This window comes from Geotrypetes seraphini, chromosome 11 (assembly GCF_902459505.1).
Source record: "Geotrypetes seraphini chromosome 11, aGeoSer1.1, whole genome shotgun sequence".
Taxonomy (NCBI): Eukaryota; Metazoa; Chordata; class Amphibia; order Gymnophiona; family Dermophiidae; genus Geotrypetes; species Geotrypetes seraphini.
Genome location: NC_047094.1, coordinates 95276726 through 95293224, shown reverse-complemented (window position 1 = coordinate 95293224; position 16499 = coordinate 95276726). Strand labels below are relative to the sequence as shown.

Below are 16499 nucleotides of genomic sequence, written 5' to 3'. Positions count from 1 at the left end.
ATGTTTTCTCCTATAACGGCCTCCAGAAGAGCGTTCCAGTTTTCTACCACTCTCTGGGTGAAGAAGAACTTCCTTACGTTTGTATGGATTCTATCCCCTTTTAACTTTAGAGAGTGCCCTCTCGTTCTCTCCACCTTGGAGAGGTTGAACAACCTGTCTTTATCCCTGAAGGATGTTTTCTCTTATAACGGCCTCCAGAAGAGCGTTCCAGTTTTCTACCACTCTCTGGGTGAAGAAGAACTTCCTTACGTTTGTACGAATTCTATCCCCTTTTAACTTTAGAGAGTGCCCTTTCGTTCTCTCCACCTTGGAGAGGTTGAACAACCTGTCTTTATCCCTGAAGGATGTTTTCTCTTATAACGGCCTCCAGAAGAGCGTTCCAGTTTTCTACCACTCTCTGGGTGAAGAAGAACTTCCTTACGTTTGTACGGATTCTATCCCCTTTTAACTTTAGAGAGTGCCCTCTCGTTCTCTCCACCTTGGAGAGGTTGAACAACCTGTCTTTATCCCTGAAGGATGTTTTCTCCTATAACGGCCTTCAGAAGAGCGTTCCAGATTTCTACCAGTCTCTGGGTGAAGAAGAACTTCCTTACGTTTGTACGGAATCTATCCCCTTTCAACTTTAGAGAGTGCCCTCTCGTTCTCTCCACCTTTATCTACTAAGTCTGTTCCCTTCATTATCTTGAACGTTTCGATATTATGATGCACTCATTAGGTTTGGAACATGAAAGATGTAGGGCTCCTTTTACAAAGCCGCGCTATGGCCTTAACACGCGGAATAGCGTGTGCGCACTTTAGCTGCTACCACCTCCTTTTGAGCAGGTGGTAGATTTTTGCCTAGAGTGTGCTATAGCGCACGCTAATCTGGTGTGTGCGCTAAAAACGCTAGCGCACCTTTGTAAAAGGAGCCCATAATGTTTCTAGTTATGTTTATGCTGATGATGTCAGCATTCTTTTACCTTTCAATAGTAAGGATTCTGATTGGAGAATGTTGACATGGACAATGGATTATGGTCATAAATTGAAGATAAATACAGAAAAAAAACAAATTCCTTTTGTTGGGTCCGGCAGATTTGGCTAGATCATAACCATTCTGAGAGAAAGAGAACAAAAGATCTAAGTTCAAAATGCAAACTAAAGTATTGGGGATTCATCTAGATGTGTTAACTATGGAATATCAGGTTAATTTAGTGAGTGGAAAAAAAATTGGGCTTTTAAGAAAATGTAAGATTAGCCAGAAAATATTTTGATATTTCAGCTTTTTCACTAGTGGTCCAGTCATTAATTATTTCACAATTGGATTATTGAATTATTGGTCAGCAATGTGGGCAGCAGAAGCTTTTATTAGCTATAAGATGTATTGTTTAAAATACTTTGTATGCTGACTATAAACTGCTTAAAATTGTAAGCAGTATATACATTTTCTAAATAAATACGTAGTTTATCTTGGGTATACTACAAAATACTACAAGACTCCTAAAGGGATTACAAACTGTTCAAAATACTGCAGTTACAGTTATATTCTCGATTCCCAAATATGAAAGGATTACACCTTACTTTGTTGAATTACATAGGTTACCATTTTCTGCTAGGATAATTTATAAGCCCTGTGTATTGATTTTTAATATTTTACATGGCCTAGCTCTTTCTTATTTGCTGGATTTAACGTCCTTAATGATTAGTAGACAGGTTCATATACAACTAAATCAATTCTGTTTACAATTTCCATTGCCGAAATCAATTAAGCTATTCTGTCAACTTATTCCGTGCTTCTTTTAGTTATCAAGCTCTATTTGGAATAAACTTCCTCTCACTGTTAGATCAGAAACTAATTATTTAGTTTTTAGAAAGCTTTTTAAAAACAGTTTTAATCTAGAAGTTTTTGAACTGATTGTTTTAATTATAATTTTTTTCAATATTGCCTGTTTCATGGGATTTGTTTCTGGTCACCTGTTTTATTGTAATCCGCCTGGAACTCATAAAAGCTATGGCGGAATATAAAAAGCTTTGTAATGTAATGCAAACCACTCTGAATTGGCTCCCCAGTCATTAGTAGTGCTATAGAAGCTTCCAGTAAACAAAATATGCCTTTTTCTTCTACAAAATCTTTTGAACTGACGTACGATACCATCCTATTTGGTACGTTAATGAGGGCTAAAAGCCAAATATCTGCTCGAAATAACAAACTTCTCTTTATAATGACAGGAGTTGCCATACAACTTATCTTGAGGAATTGGAAGAACTGGGATAGATTAAATTACACTTTCTGGTGGGAATCTCTCTGTTATACTTTTAAAATGGAACGTTCAATGGCCGTACAACAGGGACGGTATAAGAAATTTATGGATGTTTGGGAACCATTGACTAAGTTCTGTAAGGAATGATAACTGATTTTATTTTATCGACCCTTAAGCATACACATCCAGGGTGAGTGTGAGGGGGGAGGCTGTTGCATTGGAATTTCATTCGGGGAATATATGGAGGGTTTCCTGTAGGTATGTACTTTTTTGATTATTTGGTGTGTGTGGGGGAGGGAATAGTTGTATATTAATATCTATAAGTTTAATGTGCGTTTCGTGTAAACTTATGTATATTGAAATTGTTTGCACTATGGTAGTTTGGAAATTTAATAAAGATATAAAAAAAAAAAGAAAGCTTTTAAAAACAGTTTTGTTCAAGAAGTTTTTGAACTGATTGTTTTAATGATTTTTTTCAATATTGCCTGTTTAACGGGATTTGTTTCTGGTCACCTGTTTTATTGTAATCTGCCTGGAACTCATAAAGGCTATGGGGGAATATAAAAGGCTTTATAATGTAATGTAAACCACTCTGAATTGGCTCACCAGTCATTAGTAGTGGTATAGAAGCTTCTAGTAAACAAAATATGCCTTTGTCTTCTACAAAATCTTTTGAGCACATAAGAATACATAAGAAAATTAACTTGAAAATACTTTAAACATGGTCAGATTAACTGTAGAAAAATGAAAAGGAAATACTCCTGAGTTTAAAGGGACAGCATCCGAAGATCAGCTGAATTTGGCCTGAACCCAAAAACATCCTGTAGAAACAATATATCACCAAATCCCAACATCTGGATTCATCTGTTGACAAGTGAACCTCGTGAAAATCCGTCCATATCTCAGCTTTATAATAGGATTGCTGTTTAGAAGTGTCGGAGTTGTATCTTCGGAAATATAATCTTTTTTTGTTTTGTTTTGTTTTAATATATGGTGAGATATGTTTGCAGGTCTGATGAGGCAGAATAGTCCTTAACCAACATTTACGTTTCTTCTGCGCTTCCTCAGAAATATAAGGCAATCTCCTGGGCCACCAAAATATTCTGCCCCTATTGTACCTTTTGAGAAAACAAGTTTCAAATTTGTTTTATACTTGATATATGAAGTCATCTGTGCATCTTACAGTAGACTTGCCATTTGCTGAAATACTGATTCAGAGTTAGAAAGGGCACAGAACAAGTCAGGCTTACTTTAAACAGAATTTTACAATTCTGGATTAAAATTGTCTAATAAATGACTGTCCTGTAGCTCCTCTGTTAGGACAGAGTTAATTTTCCCAGGAGATACAAATGGAATTTGGGGGTTTTCTGGTGACCTTTGTGTAATTCGTATTTTTTTATGCTACTTGCGAGGGAGTAAGGGGTTCTCCATTGCTAATGTTGCAATTATATCACTGGACAGCAGGGGGTTCTGGCGTAAGAGTGAGACACTGTGAAGGAGTAAGGGGTTCTGCTTCACTAATATGGCAGTTATACCACTGGACAGCAGAGGGCACTGGCATAGGAGTAAGCCATATTGAGGAAAGTAATTAAACCCTGCTGAGTCTGAGGGGTGGGACTCAGGCAGGGATGAATACATCTGCCCCAGATTAGAGTCATTCAAGGAGGTCCCAGAAGCAGAGGTCACCGAGGGAGAGACTTCCCCCAAGAATGATCTAAGGCAAGAAGTATAAAGGAATAGAAACTTCCCTAGTTGTCAGCTGAGAAGGAGCTGGGAAGGAATGGAGAATGTATAATAATAATAATAATAGCTTTATTTTTCTATACCGCCATAGTCAAACTGACTTCTAGGCGGTTCACATAGAAAGAAGGCTGCACACTCAGCGAAATACACAATGTAATAAGAAGGAAGTTACATAATAATTAGGGAAGAATAGGGAAGGAATACATGAGAGAAAGAAATTACATAATACATTGGGGTTATAAGGGGAAAGAATATCTGAGAGAGGTCATCTGATTAGGCAAGGAATTTGTCAAATAAAGCGGTTTTAATTGATTTTCGGAATGTGTTATAGGTCTGTCTGGCTTTATTTATGTGGTTTCCCAGCCAGGATTGCTGTCTGTTTGCTTGGAACATGAAGGTTCTGTCTAGGAAGGATTTGTATTTGCAGCCTGTGATCTTTGGGTATGCAAAGATGTTTTTGTTTCTGGTTGTACATGTGGGATTGTGCAGAGTGAAGTGTGTTTGCAGGTAGGAAGGTGCTAGGCCCCAGACTTGTTTGTAAGAGATACATGCAAATTTGAACAGTATTTGCGCCTCCATTGGTAGCCAGTGTAATTTTTTGTAATAGGGGCTGATGTGGTCTCAAGATGATGGTTGATGTCTGGCTGAGGAAAGCCAACCACATGACTTGAATACTGTGAGAGCTGGTTAATTGACCAAAGGCTAAGGATTGTTGAACTGGATGTGAAACTCTGTTAAATGCCTAAAGAAATAAGGCTGCTGAACTGGATTGAGATACAGAAGTCGAGTATTGTTTTGCCTTCCCAGAGCCTATGAAGGAACAGGCTCAGGTCTGTGAGTGAATAAAGACCAGAGTGTGCAAGGTAAATGTGTCCAATCTTTTGCACTGCGCTAGATATGGCTGTCTTACCAGATTGCCTGTGGGAGGGTATATGTGTAGAAAAATAACAGTCAGAAACGAAATAGAGTGGAATAAGTAAAACTGTGTATCCAAAAAGACCAATTGTCAAAAAACGTGATTACAGCTCTCAGTATATGCACAAGATCAACAGAAATGGTTAAAATAAAAGCTTTATTGACAAAAACTTGATTGCAGCTCTCAGTATGTGGTAATGAGAAGGACCCGAAGCAACAAACAAGGTGATTAGTTGGTGCTTGATCTCCTTTATTAGATAATATGACACTGATTTGACACGGTCATGTTTTGGCCTAAAAAGGCCTGCCTCAGGAGTCTAAAATATAAGATATTCTGATTGTATGAATTGAGGAGAAGGATTTTTGGGGATTCACAAATGTGTGACACTTCTCGTTTAGTCTTTAAAAAGACTCTTATTTGTTTGACTGTCGGCAAAAGAGGTAAATCAAGGATTCATGTAAATCAAGGATTGAGGTAAATCAAGGATTCATGTGCCCGCCGTGTAACCCACATACAGTGGCCGAAGGCAATACTATGATTCCCCTGTGCAAATAGATCTCATGCATATTCATTGTGGAAATCCTGAAAACCTGACTGGATTGTGGCCCTCTTTGCCCACCCCTGTCATAGAAGATCATTGTAGTACAGTCATGTAAGTCAGCTATGTTTGATTCCGCTCCCTACTCCCCCCCCCCCATCCTACACACACTCCAGTGGTACAGCCCAGGTCCCCTTACTCTCAGTTCAAGCTTCTTCTGCTCTAATGGTAGCACGAATGCCAAGCCCCATTAGTCCTGCTTGTGCCTCTAGAGTACCACTTAAGAGTAGGCATGCTTTGGCCACTGATGCCAGTTCTTTCACGTATGCTCAGTTCTGACTTGAATGCTGCTATGGCAACACAGGTGGAACTTGACATCCATGCCAGCAAAGGTATATTTTAATACGTAGTAACATAGTAAATGATGGCAGATAAAGACCCGAATGGTCCATCCAGTCTGCCCAAACATACACTCTATAATTTAATGATTTAATTTAAATTGTTGTTCTTAGATATTTCTGGGCCAGAAACCTAGAGCTCGGCCCAGTACTGTGCATAGGTTCCATCTACTGGAGTCTTCGTCAAAGCTCACTCCAGCTCATCTAAACCATCCCAGCCCATCCTCAACTGAATGGCCATATACAGGACACAGACCGTGCAAGTCTGCCCAATACTGGCCTTTGGTCTTCAATATTTCATTATTTTTGAATTAGAGATCCTCTGTGTTCATCCCATGCTTTCTTGAACTCTGTCACTGTTTCCTCTCCACTATCTCCCTCAGGAGCACTTTCCAGGCATCAACCACTCTCTCCGTAAAGAATTTCCTAACATTACTCTTGAGTCTACTGCCCCTCAACCTCAGATTATGCCCTCTGGTTTTACCATTTTCCTTTCTCTGGAAAATATTTTGTTCTACGTTAATATCTTTCATGTATTTGAACACCTGAATCATATCTCTCCTGTATACATATTCTGGGCTTCCAGTCTGTCCTCAAATGTCTTTTGATGCAAACCTGCTGCCATTTTCGTCACCTTTCTCTGGACCGCTTCAAGTCTTCTTATGTCCTTTGCCAGATATGATCTCCAAAATGGAACACAATACTCCAAGTGGGGCCTCACCAATGACCTGTACAGGGGCATCAACACCATCTTTGTTCTACTAGTTACGCCCCTTTCTATACAGCCTAGCATGCTTCTAGCAACATCCACCGCCTTCTCACAGTTTCTTTGTCTTTACATCTTCGGACACTAAGGGCTCCTTTTACTAAGGTGTGCTAGCATTTTTAGCGCATGCAGGATATTACCGCATGCTACACCGCTACAAGTAACGCCAGCTCAATGCTGGCGTTAAGGTCTAGTGTGCGCTATTCCGCGCGTTAATGCCCTAATGCAGATTAGTAAAAGGAGCCCTAAATGTAGCAGGATCAACAGCAGCAGGGGGAGGGGGTGGATGGTAGAGATAATACTTAGCCTCTTCCCCCCCTCCCCCTCAATGGAATTCTGGCTATGCTCCTCCCAAATTCATCCATTCAAAACCTATGGTAGCACTGGTGTCTATCTCTTCCAATGGTTCTCTTATAAGAAATGCAGCATGGAGCTGTGAATACTAGTTATGTGTATAAAATAGTTCTAAGGGAGAAGTTCAAATATTTATTTTGCAGTGAAGGAAATACTGTTAACCATGAGACAGTTGTTCACATCACAGGGCCTGGAACTGTTTTGTAGATTTTATTTTATTTTTTTCCCTTACAGTTCATGTGTGTGTATTTTATAAAAAAAATTATATCTCACAATACACGATGCACTTTGGGTTCACATTACTAGACTGTTTGGAAATAGTACACTTGTAAAGCTTTGAATAAAAGGAGCTCTTTGTTGACAATGTCCTCTAGAGACATCCTGAAGCAGCTGGTTTTTGACTCCATGCTGCGAGTCCGCGCAAATGGTCCCATGCTGAGAATGGTTGGCAATAAAAGTTTGTTGCAATGCTAGTAGTTAATTTGCAGCGAGATGCACTTTTCTTAAAGTTCTTAGGGTCATTTTTTTTTTTTTTTTAACACAGTTTTATTAGGTCTCCACTGAGAATAAGATTCAAATAAACAGAATTTCCATGCTGAGATTAGGAAAGTGCTGAAGAGAGTACAGTGATAAGAAACAGTCATTTCTACCCTACAAAGCAGTTTTCTGTCCACATAGCGTTTTGTTTTAGTTTTCTTGTTGGATATAAATATCATAACAAGGGTGGGGGCATGTCTGCAATAGTGAGAAATGCCACTTTTGTCCGTCTTTGTAGTGAGCGTGGAAATATGTTTTACTACATTCAGTGCAATCGAAAACCAAAAAGGAAACTGCGGAGCTGATGTTTGTGATGCAGGGATTTATTGGATCCACAAAAAGATATGTATGCAATCAACGCAATCCACAGAGGGCTCCTTTTACTATGTTGTGATAGCGTTTTTAGCGCGTGCAGAATTTTAGCACACGCTAAACACGCGCTACGCAACTAGAACTAATGCCAGCTCGGTGCTGGCGTTAGCGTCTAGCGTGCGCTAAAACCGCTATCACAACTTAGTAAAAGGAGCCCGTAGACTTGGAAAGTACGGACCATGTTGCAGCTAAACCGTCTTCCTCAGGGATCCTAAGATATGAGGGTTAAAGTAAGACAAATGTGGAAGATGCTCTTCAAACAGAATTTCAAGCAAATTTTGCTATCTAATCTTCAGTTTATATACCGGGTCATCTCCCGAAGGAGCTTGACTCGGTTCACAAATGATTAAGATCAGAGTGACTGAGAATGTATGCCTAAAAAAATATGCTATTAATGCATCATTTCCAGAAAGACCATCGATAGTTATGATTAAGGTATAAAATTGAATAAAAAACTGAAAGAATAAAATATACCATTACTGCGACACTTCAGTAGGTAAGCCTTTAAGATATTGTGTAAACAGCCAAGTTTTTAAATCTTTTCGGAATTGTTGTAGCTGACCTATCAATCTGACAGAGTCAGAAAGTCTATTCCAAATTTCTTCCAGTTTAAATGCCATAGATTTACTAAGCTTCCCAACAGATCTGAGTCCTCTAAAAGAGGGAAACGATAATTTATACGTTGTTATAATCCTCGAATAACAGGATTTGGTAGTATTCCAACATAAAGGAATTGAAGGGTCAAATATTCCATAAAGGAACTTAAAGATGACACATATGCACTTAAACTGTATCCTAAAGCAAACGGGAAGCCAGCGAAGCTTTCTCAATAAAGGGGAGACATGATCATACTTTCTCTTTCCAAAGATAAGTTTAGCTGCCGTATTTTGTATCAACTGCAGCCGATCTAGACTACCCTGTTTAATGTCCAAATAAACAGAATTGCAATAATCCAACTGAGCAAGCACAGTGGGCTGTACCAGTAGTAAATAATGTTCTTGATGGAATAGTGATAAGAACATAAGAACATAAGAAGTTGCCTCCACTGGGTCAGACCAGAGGTCCATCCTGCCCAGCGGTCCGCTCCCGCGGCGGCCCATCAGGTCCGCGACCTGTGAAGTGGTTACTGACCATTTCTATAACCTACCTCAAGTTCTATCTGTATAGAACTCTATCCCCTCTATCCCCTTATCCTCCAGGAACCTATCCAAACCTTTCTTGAACCCTGTACAGAGTTCTGGCTTATCACCTCCTCTGGAAGCTTGTTCCATGTGTCCACCACCCTCTGGGTAAAAAAGAACTTCCTAGCATTTGTTCTAAACCTGTCCCCTTTCAATTTCTCCGAGTGACCCCTAGTGCTTGTGGCTCCCCACAGTTTGAAGAATCTGTTCTTATTCACTTTCTCTATGCCCTTTAGGATTTTGAAGGTTTCTATCATGTCCCCTCTAAGTCTCCTCTTCTCCAGGGAGAACAGCCCCAGCTTTTTTAACCTGTCAGCGTATGAGAAATTTTCCATACCTTTTATCAGTTTAGTCGCCCTCCTCTGCACTCCCTCGAGTACCGCCATATCCTTTTTGAGGTACGGCGACCAGTATTGAACACAGTACTACAGGTGCGGGCGCACCATTGCGCGATGTGATCTAACATTCCTCAGCATACGTAGGCTAAAAAAACACTTCTTTGCCCGAGAATTTATCTGATCGTGAAATGTAAGTGAAGAGTCCAGAATAATACCCAAGATTCTGGAGGAAAAATCTAGATGTAATGAGATATCTGTTTTCAATATAACATTAGCAGGGACATTGTCTAATCTAGGCCTAATCCAAAGCAGTTTGGTTTTTAAAGCATTCAGTTTCACTCGAATGGACATCGCTCACATCTGTAATTTGGAGATGCAACAGTCTGTGCTCAAAATCAAATTGCAAAGATTGGGACTGATTTCTAATAGAATGAAAATGTCATCCGCATAAGTAAATATAGTCTCTGCAGATGAGAGACAAAAGTTTTTTCAGTGAGGTCATATAGATGTTAAACAAGATTGGTGACAGAGGGGAACCTTGCGGCATCCCACAATTGTGTGTCCATGAAGATGAAACCTCACGCTCTAAATATACTTCATAGGAATGCAGCGAAATAAATTTGCTAAACCAATCTAAAACCACATAATTTAAACCTATATCGGATAACATACGAATCAAGATATCACGATGAACTACATCGAAACAGCCAATAGATTGAATTGTAACAACAACAACACACATTTATTTAGCATCTGTAAATTTTGGTTCTATGCAATTAATAACAATAAAAGAGTTTCTGTGTTGAAATTTGGTCTAAACCTATGTTGAAATGAAAGTAAAATAGAAAATTTATCTAAATAATTGGAAAGTTGTCTAGAAATAATTGATTCCATTTTTGTCATTAAAGGTATATTCACAATTGAGAGATAATGATAAGGAACTCATACCTTAGGACCTCTGAGGAAGACGGTTTAGTTGAAATAAGGCCTGTATTGGGCCTGTACTTTCCAAGTCAATGTGGATTCTGTTGATTGCATGCATATCTTTATGCTGATTCAATATACAGTACGGTATACGTGTGCTGATGGCAAGGTAAGAGTAATGTTGAGTGAGATTTGTTGTACATTGTTCTGAATTTGTCTGTGCTCTGTTGAATGTTTTTTGGTGTTAAGTTACAGTATTACTTTGTAATTTCACATTTTTTGTGTGTTTTATCTATTTGGTGGTAACTTCAAAAGTGACACGGATTTTATGCACATAAAATATTTCCATTATACACTAAAATTAACTTCTAATTTCTGTAGGGCTATTAGACACAGACAGCACTGCACACAAACATGAAAAAGACCATCCTTGCTTGACAGAGTTTACTTGTTTGTTTTGGAATAGATTGTGAAGGATCAGGGAGATAGATTTATTATGGACTGACCAAAATAAAATGGATATTGAACAGGGAAAAAAAAGGGTTAAGATGGTCTCAACAAGGTAGCCTTATCCTGGATTTGAACAGAGCAGAGATGGAGCATGAGGTCGGGAAATCTATCCCAGTCCTACAGTTTAACCAGATGGAAGCAGTAGCATATAAGAATAGCCTTACTGGGTCAGACCAATGGTCCATCAAGCCAAGTAGCCCGTTCTCACGGTGGCTAATCCAGGTCACTAGTACCTGGCCAAAACCCAAGGAGTAGCAATATTCCATGCTACCGATCCAGGGCAAGCAGTAGCTTCCCCCCATGTCTTTCTCAATAACAGACTATGGACTTTTCCTCCAGAAAATTCTGGCAATGCGTTCCAGAACTTAACTATTCTCTGAGTGAAAAAAATATTTTCTCCTATGGTTTTAAAAGTGTTTTCCTGTAACTTCATCGAGTGTCCCCTAGTCTTTCTAATTTTTGACAAGTGAAAAATCGATCCACTTGTACCCATTCTACTCCAGTCAGGATTTTGTAGACTTCAATCATATCTCCTCTCAGCAGTCTCTTTTCCAAGCTGAAGAGCCCTAACCACTTTAGTCTTTCCTCATACGAAAGGAGTTCCATCCCCTCTATCATCATGGTCTAATCTAATCTTCCATTTGTGTGTCGTTCATACCTATTCAGGCTCTAGGTGACTTACAGAGAGGGTTAAAGGGGCGGGGGGGGGGGGGGTACTTAGAGAGGAAGCCTTGTTTGAGGGGAAGGAAAAAGGAAAGCGGGAAAGGCTCTGATGTATCCAGAATAAGGTGAGATAAGGAGACCAGAATTGAATGCAACTTTCCAGATGAGGTCACACCATGTAGTAATACAGGGTCATTATAACATTCTTTGTCTTGTTAACCATCCCTTTTATAATAATTCCTAGCATCCTGTTTGCTTTTTTGGCCACCGATGCCACACATTGGGCGGAAGGTTTCATCGTATTGTCTACCCACCCAGATCCTTTTCTTGGGAGCTAACCTCCAAGGTGGACCCTAGCATCCGGTAACTGTGATTCAGGTTATTCTTTCCAATGCACATCACTTTGTATTTGTCCACATTAAATTTCATCTGCCCAGGCCCACCCATCCATTTTGGCCTCCAGCTTACCCAGTAGAGCACATCTATATATAGCTGGTGGGGATCACCAAGTTCCATCAGCTAAAAATGCCTGACATACCATTTAGAGAGCTATACTTCGCTGGCAGCAAGCAGTGCGACTGATACATCCTACTTGTACCAGCCCTAAGCCTTCCTTCTGATGCACCTCTCTGCTCTGCATAGGCAGAGTACATCAGAATGAAGGTTGTGGGGCTGGTGATAGTGGAGGAGGGTCCAGATAAGAATGACTTATCTGATGACCAGAGTTCTGAAGAGAGGTGTAGGAAAAATGAGAGAGGAGAGAGATGAGAACTGGACCATTTTGCTGCTTGTACTAGTATACCTTACAAACAAACATAATTAGTAACCAGGATTACTGGGGCATGATACACATTCGGATCAATATTCTGTAGAGGCACTGAGCTTTAAATACTGTTTGCAACATTTAAAAACAATATGATGATTGATCCCAATAGACAAATAGGTGTTGGTGTTGAATATACATAGACAACAGTCCCTGTTCGTAGATATATGAATGACTGTGATAATCTATCTTTAGATGTATCCCTATATGTTATAAGTTAGGATAGCATTTTTCTATCCTAATTTAAACCCATGGCATAGCAATAGGTGTGGGACTGGGTGGTGACACGCCCACCTAGCAGCAATGTGGCTGGTGGGGATTCCCAAATCCTACCAGCTGAAGACTCCTGACATTTCTCCTTCGCTTAACTACACTTCTCCAAGCCCCTAGTGCCTTTTAATTCCTCCTCTTCTTTATCAAGTAGCAATGGAGTAGCCATTGGGGGGGGGGGCAGCAGCAGCTTTGGATTGCCGAAGGCCTGCCAGCCAAATAAATACAGTGCTGCCATTCCCCTCCATAAGGAAGCAGCGTGAGGAGGAGGGGAGCAGCAGCACCACTGTATTTATTTGGCTGGTGGTGGCCTCAGCAACCCCATCAGCAAAGGTATGTTTGACACAGAGGAGAGGAGAGAGGAGGAAGGATCAATGTGTTGACCCCCAGTCTGCCCCTGGGCGCTCTCAAAACTGGAGAACTGGCTATGTCTTTGGTGAACAGAAACTTATACCTCTGCTCATGCTGGCCTCAAGCCTTCCCTCTGACACAACTTCCTGTGATACCAGGAAGTTGCATTAGCGGGAAGGCTCAGAGTTAGTGTAAGCAGTGAATGTGAGTTGTTTGCGAAGAAGAGAAGGGTTTAAAAGGTCAAGCAAGTGATAGAAACATATGTCAGATAAAGGACAAATGGCCCATCCAGTCTGCCCATCTGCAGCATCCACTATCTCTTCCTATCTCTGAGGTGCCACCTTCCTGTCCCATGCTTTCTTGATGTCTTTAGTCATCCCATGTAAGGAGATGTGGAAGGGCATTTTTGATATGACGTCCAAATCCGAGAGTGGATGTTTTGGGGAACATGCACAAAAATCCAGTAGCGAACATGACCATTTATGAAACAGAAAAAAGTCTAACTTTTTGTTTTGAAAATGGCCATTTCTCAGATGTGGTTGTCCTTGGTGCATCTATGTTTTTGAACCATTTTTGAAAAAAAAGCACATCCAAAATAAAAACGCACAAAACAAGGCATTGGCATGTAGGAGGGGGCCAGAATTTTTAGTACACTGGCCACACAGACATCCCAGTAGAGTACTAGGTCACCTTAGGGAGCACTGCAGTGAATGTCACGTAAAAAAACCCAGGTACCCATCTCAATATTAACCCTCCAAGCCCACCCAAAACCTACTGGACCCAACTGTACACCACACCAATAGCCCTTACACCTGCAGGTGTCATCTATGTGAGATTTGGATGGATTTTGGAAGGCTCACGTATTCCGCCATAAGTGTAGTAGTTAGAGTGAGATAAGGGTTTGAATCCCCATACGCTGCCCACTAGGCTATACCAGGAACCTGTTTGCACTGTAATAGGACTGCCCAAAACATATGAAGCTGTCATACAGACAGGTGTGTACTGTATCATTCATATCTTTGGAGGGTAGCAGGGAGTCAGTGACCACTGCAGGAGTGAGGGGTTGTCATTCCTTCATACCTCCATTGGTCATCTGGTCAGTTTGCATACTGTTTTGGCACTTATTCATTGTTAAAACAGGTCTAGCCCTGGACATTTTCAAAAATGTTTGATTATTGCAGAAAAGCATCCAAATCATAAGTTCGCCCTAGTCTCACCCAAACCATGCCTCCAACACTCCCCCTTCAGATTTAGATGCACTGCAGACAACCACCATAGACATAGATTTCAAAAACAGCAAATTGAAAGGTTTGGTGAGATAGCCATCCATATGTCCCTTTAGACCAGTGGTCTCAAACACTCGGCCTGGGGGCCACATGCGGCCCGCCAGGTACTATTTTGAGGCCCTCGGTATGTTTATCATAATCACAAAAATAAAATAAAACAATTTCTTGATCATATGTCTCTTTAGCTATAAATTACAATATTATTATTAAAACTTAGCCAAAAGGAAAGATTTGTAAACTATAAAGAGTTTTACCTCATGCAAAATTGTCATTTCTTTAATAAGAAACCTTAAATAGAAACCTTCAAGATCCTGAAGGGTATAGAAAAAGTAGACAGGGACAGATTTTTCAGATTACGGGGAACCACAAGTACAAGGGGGCACTCGGAAAAACTAAAAGGAGACAGGTTTAAAACAAATGCCAGAAAGTTCTTTTTCACCCAGAGGGTGGTGGACACATGGAACGCGCTTCCGGAGGCTGTGATAGGCCGGAGCACGTTACAAGGCTTCAAAGAAGGTTTGGATAGGTTCCTAGAGGATAAAGGAATTGAGGGGTACAGATAAGAGTAGCGGTAGGTTATAGGGATAGTCTGGGACCATTGCTTAGGCAATGGGCCTGATGGGCCGCCGCGGGAGCGGACCGCTGGGCGAGATGGACCTCTGGTCTGCCTCAGCGGAGGCAACTTCTTATGTTCTTATGTTCTTAAGACATTAACTGTTTTTTCTGAGGCCCTCCAAGTACCTACAAATCCAAAATGTGGCCCTGCAAAGGGTTTGAGTTTGAGACCACTGCTTTAGACTACCTTTTTTTTTTTTTTTTTTACTAATGAGCCCGTTAATCAAAACTCAACTATGCACCAATGGTGTGGTGCGGACCAGAAGGGTTCTCAAAACCTTTTAAATTGAGTCCAAGTCAGACACAGCAAGTCTTTAAAGATGCAGCATGTGTATCCTCAAAGATCTCCAGTGAAGTAATGTGAGCTGATCGGTGGTCAGCCACGAAATTAAAATACTTATCTTTGCCATCAACATTACCTGACACAAAAATTAACACATTCCTTTTGGGAGCAGAAAAACTCCAGTAAGGAGTTGTATATATGGACCAGGTTGTGTATATGGACCAGGGTGGACTGGAAAGCGCATTCATTTTATTGTCTTTGAATTTTTGCTGTTGTGTATGTCTTAAAAGTTTTTATGGTGGAATACAATACAAACTAATAAATAAATAAATAAATAAATAAGTAGCTTGAGTAGGGTTAACCACATTTCCTATTTTTAAAAAAAGAGGATACCTGGTCCCAACCTGTTTGCCTCCAGTTCTGCCCCAGCCCCGCCCCCTACAAACCGCATCTCCTTCCCCAAACTCGGGGCCACGGTCAGTCACGTCAGTGTCCGCGCTTGCGCAAAAGCCCTCCAGACACTTTTTTGGAAATCCCTCTAAAAAGAGGACATGCCTGGGGTTTCCTGGACGTCTGGTAACCTAAGCTTGAGTGTGATGTAGAGCAGCATGGAGGAAGATTTTAAACTGGCAAAGAGTTAGGGCTGGGAATGAAGAGAGACTGGATTTGCAACACTTCCCCTAGCATTTTTTTTATTTTTTTTTGCCAACATGTGTGCACCACCTGCTGAGGTCTACATTTAAAGACATTCTGGCTAATTGTGTCCACAACCCACTATATTGTATTTTCCTTTTTACGGACACTCTCAATCATTTTGAAATATTGGCTCCTATTCTTATAAGTACCTTTCAATAACCAGCCTATTTTCCATCTTTCCATTTTCTTAATTCCCTTCAGCATCTGTTAGGCAGTGCTATAAAATGTATCAAGCCTCTTTGTTGAATAAGGTATGGTGGCTTCATGCTTTCTTCACCACTTCCTGTTAGAGATGTGAAGTTATTAGCATACATTCATTTCTCTGGCACTGCTTAAAAGCTTAAAGTATATAAAATCAATTTAATAATAATAATAATTTATTTTATTATATACCGCCCCACCAGCAGTTCTGGGCGGTTCACAACAAGAATAAAACTGAGCAGTTCAGCGAATAATATACAATTCTACAGTGGTAATACATCGTAAACAATCAATACAGCAATAGCTAATATTCAATTTAAAATCCTATAAACTAATAGAATAGATGCATAATATAAAAACAGCCTATAACAAGTTCTACTAAAGATTGGTTCAACTCTAGTTAAAAAAACAATTTAGAAAAATTTTAAAATTTGAAGGTAAAGAAATATTAATTAAACACATCGCAGTTAAAATCATCATTCTAGTTTATCAAATAA

At 40.1% G+C, this 16499-nt stretch overlaps 1 protein-coding gene across 2 annotated transcripts in view; it reads left to right on the top strand.

Annotated features, from left to right (window-relative positions):
* CDH4 (cadherin 4) overlaps positions 1 to 16499 on the top strand; it is a 1411847-nt gene that overhangs the window by 419353 nt on the left and 975995 nt on the right. The window lies entirely within an intron of this gene.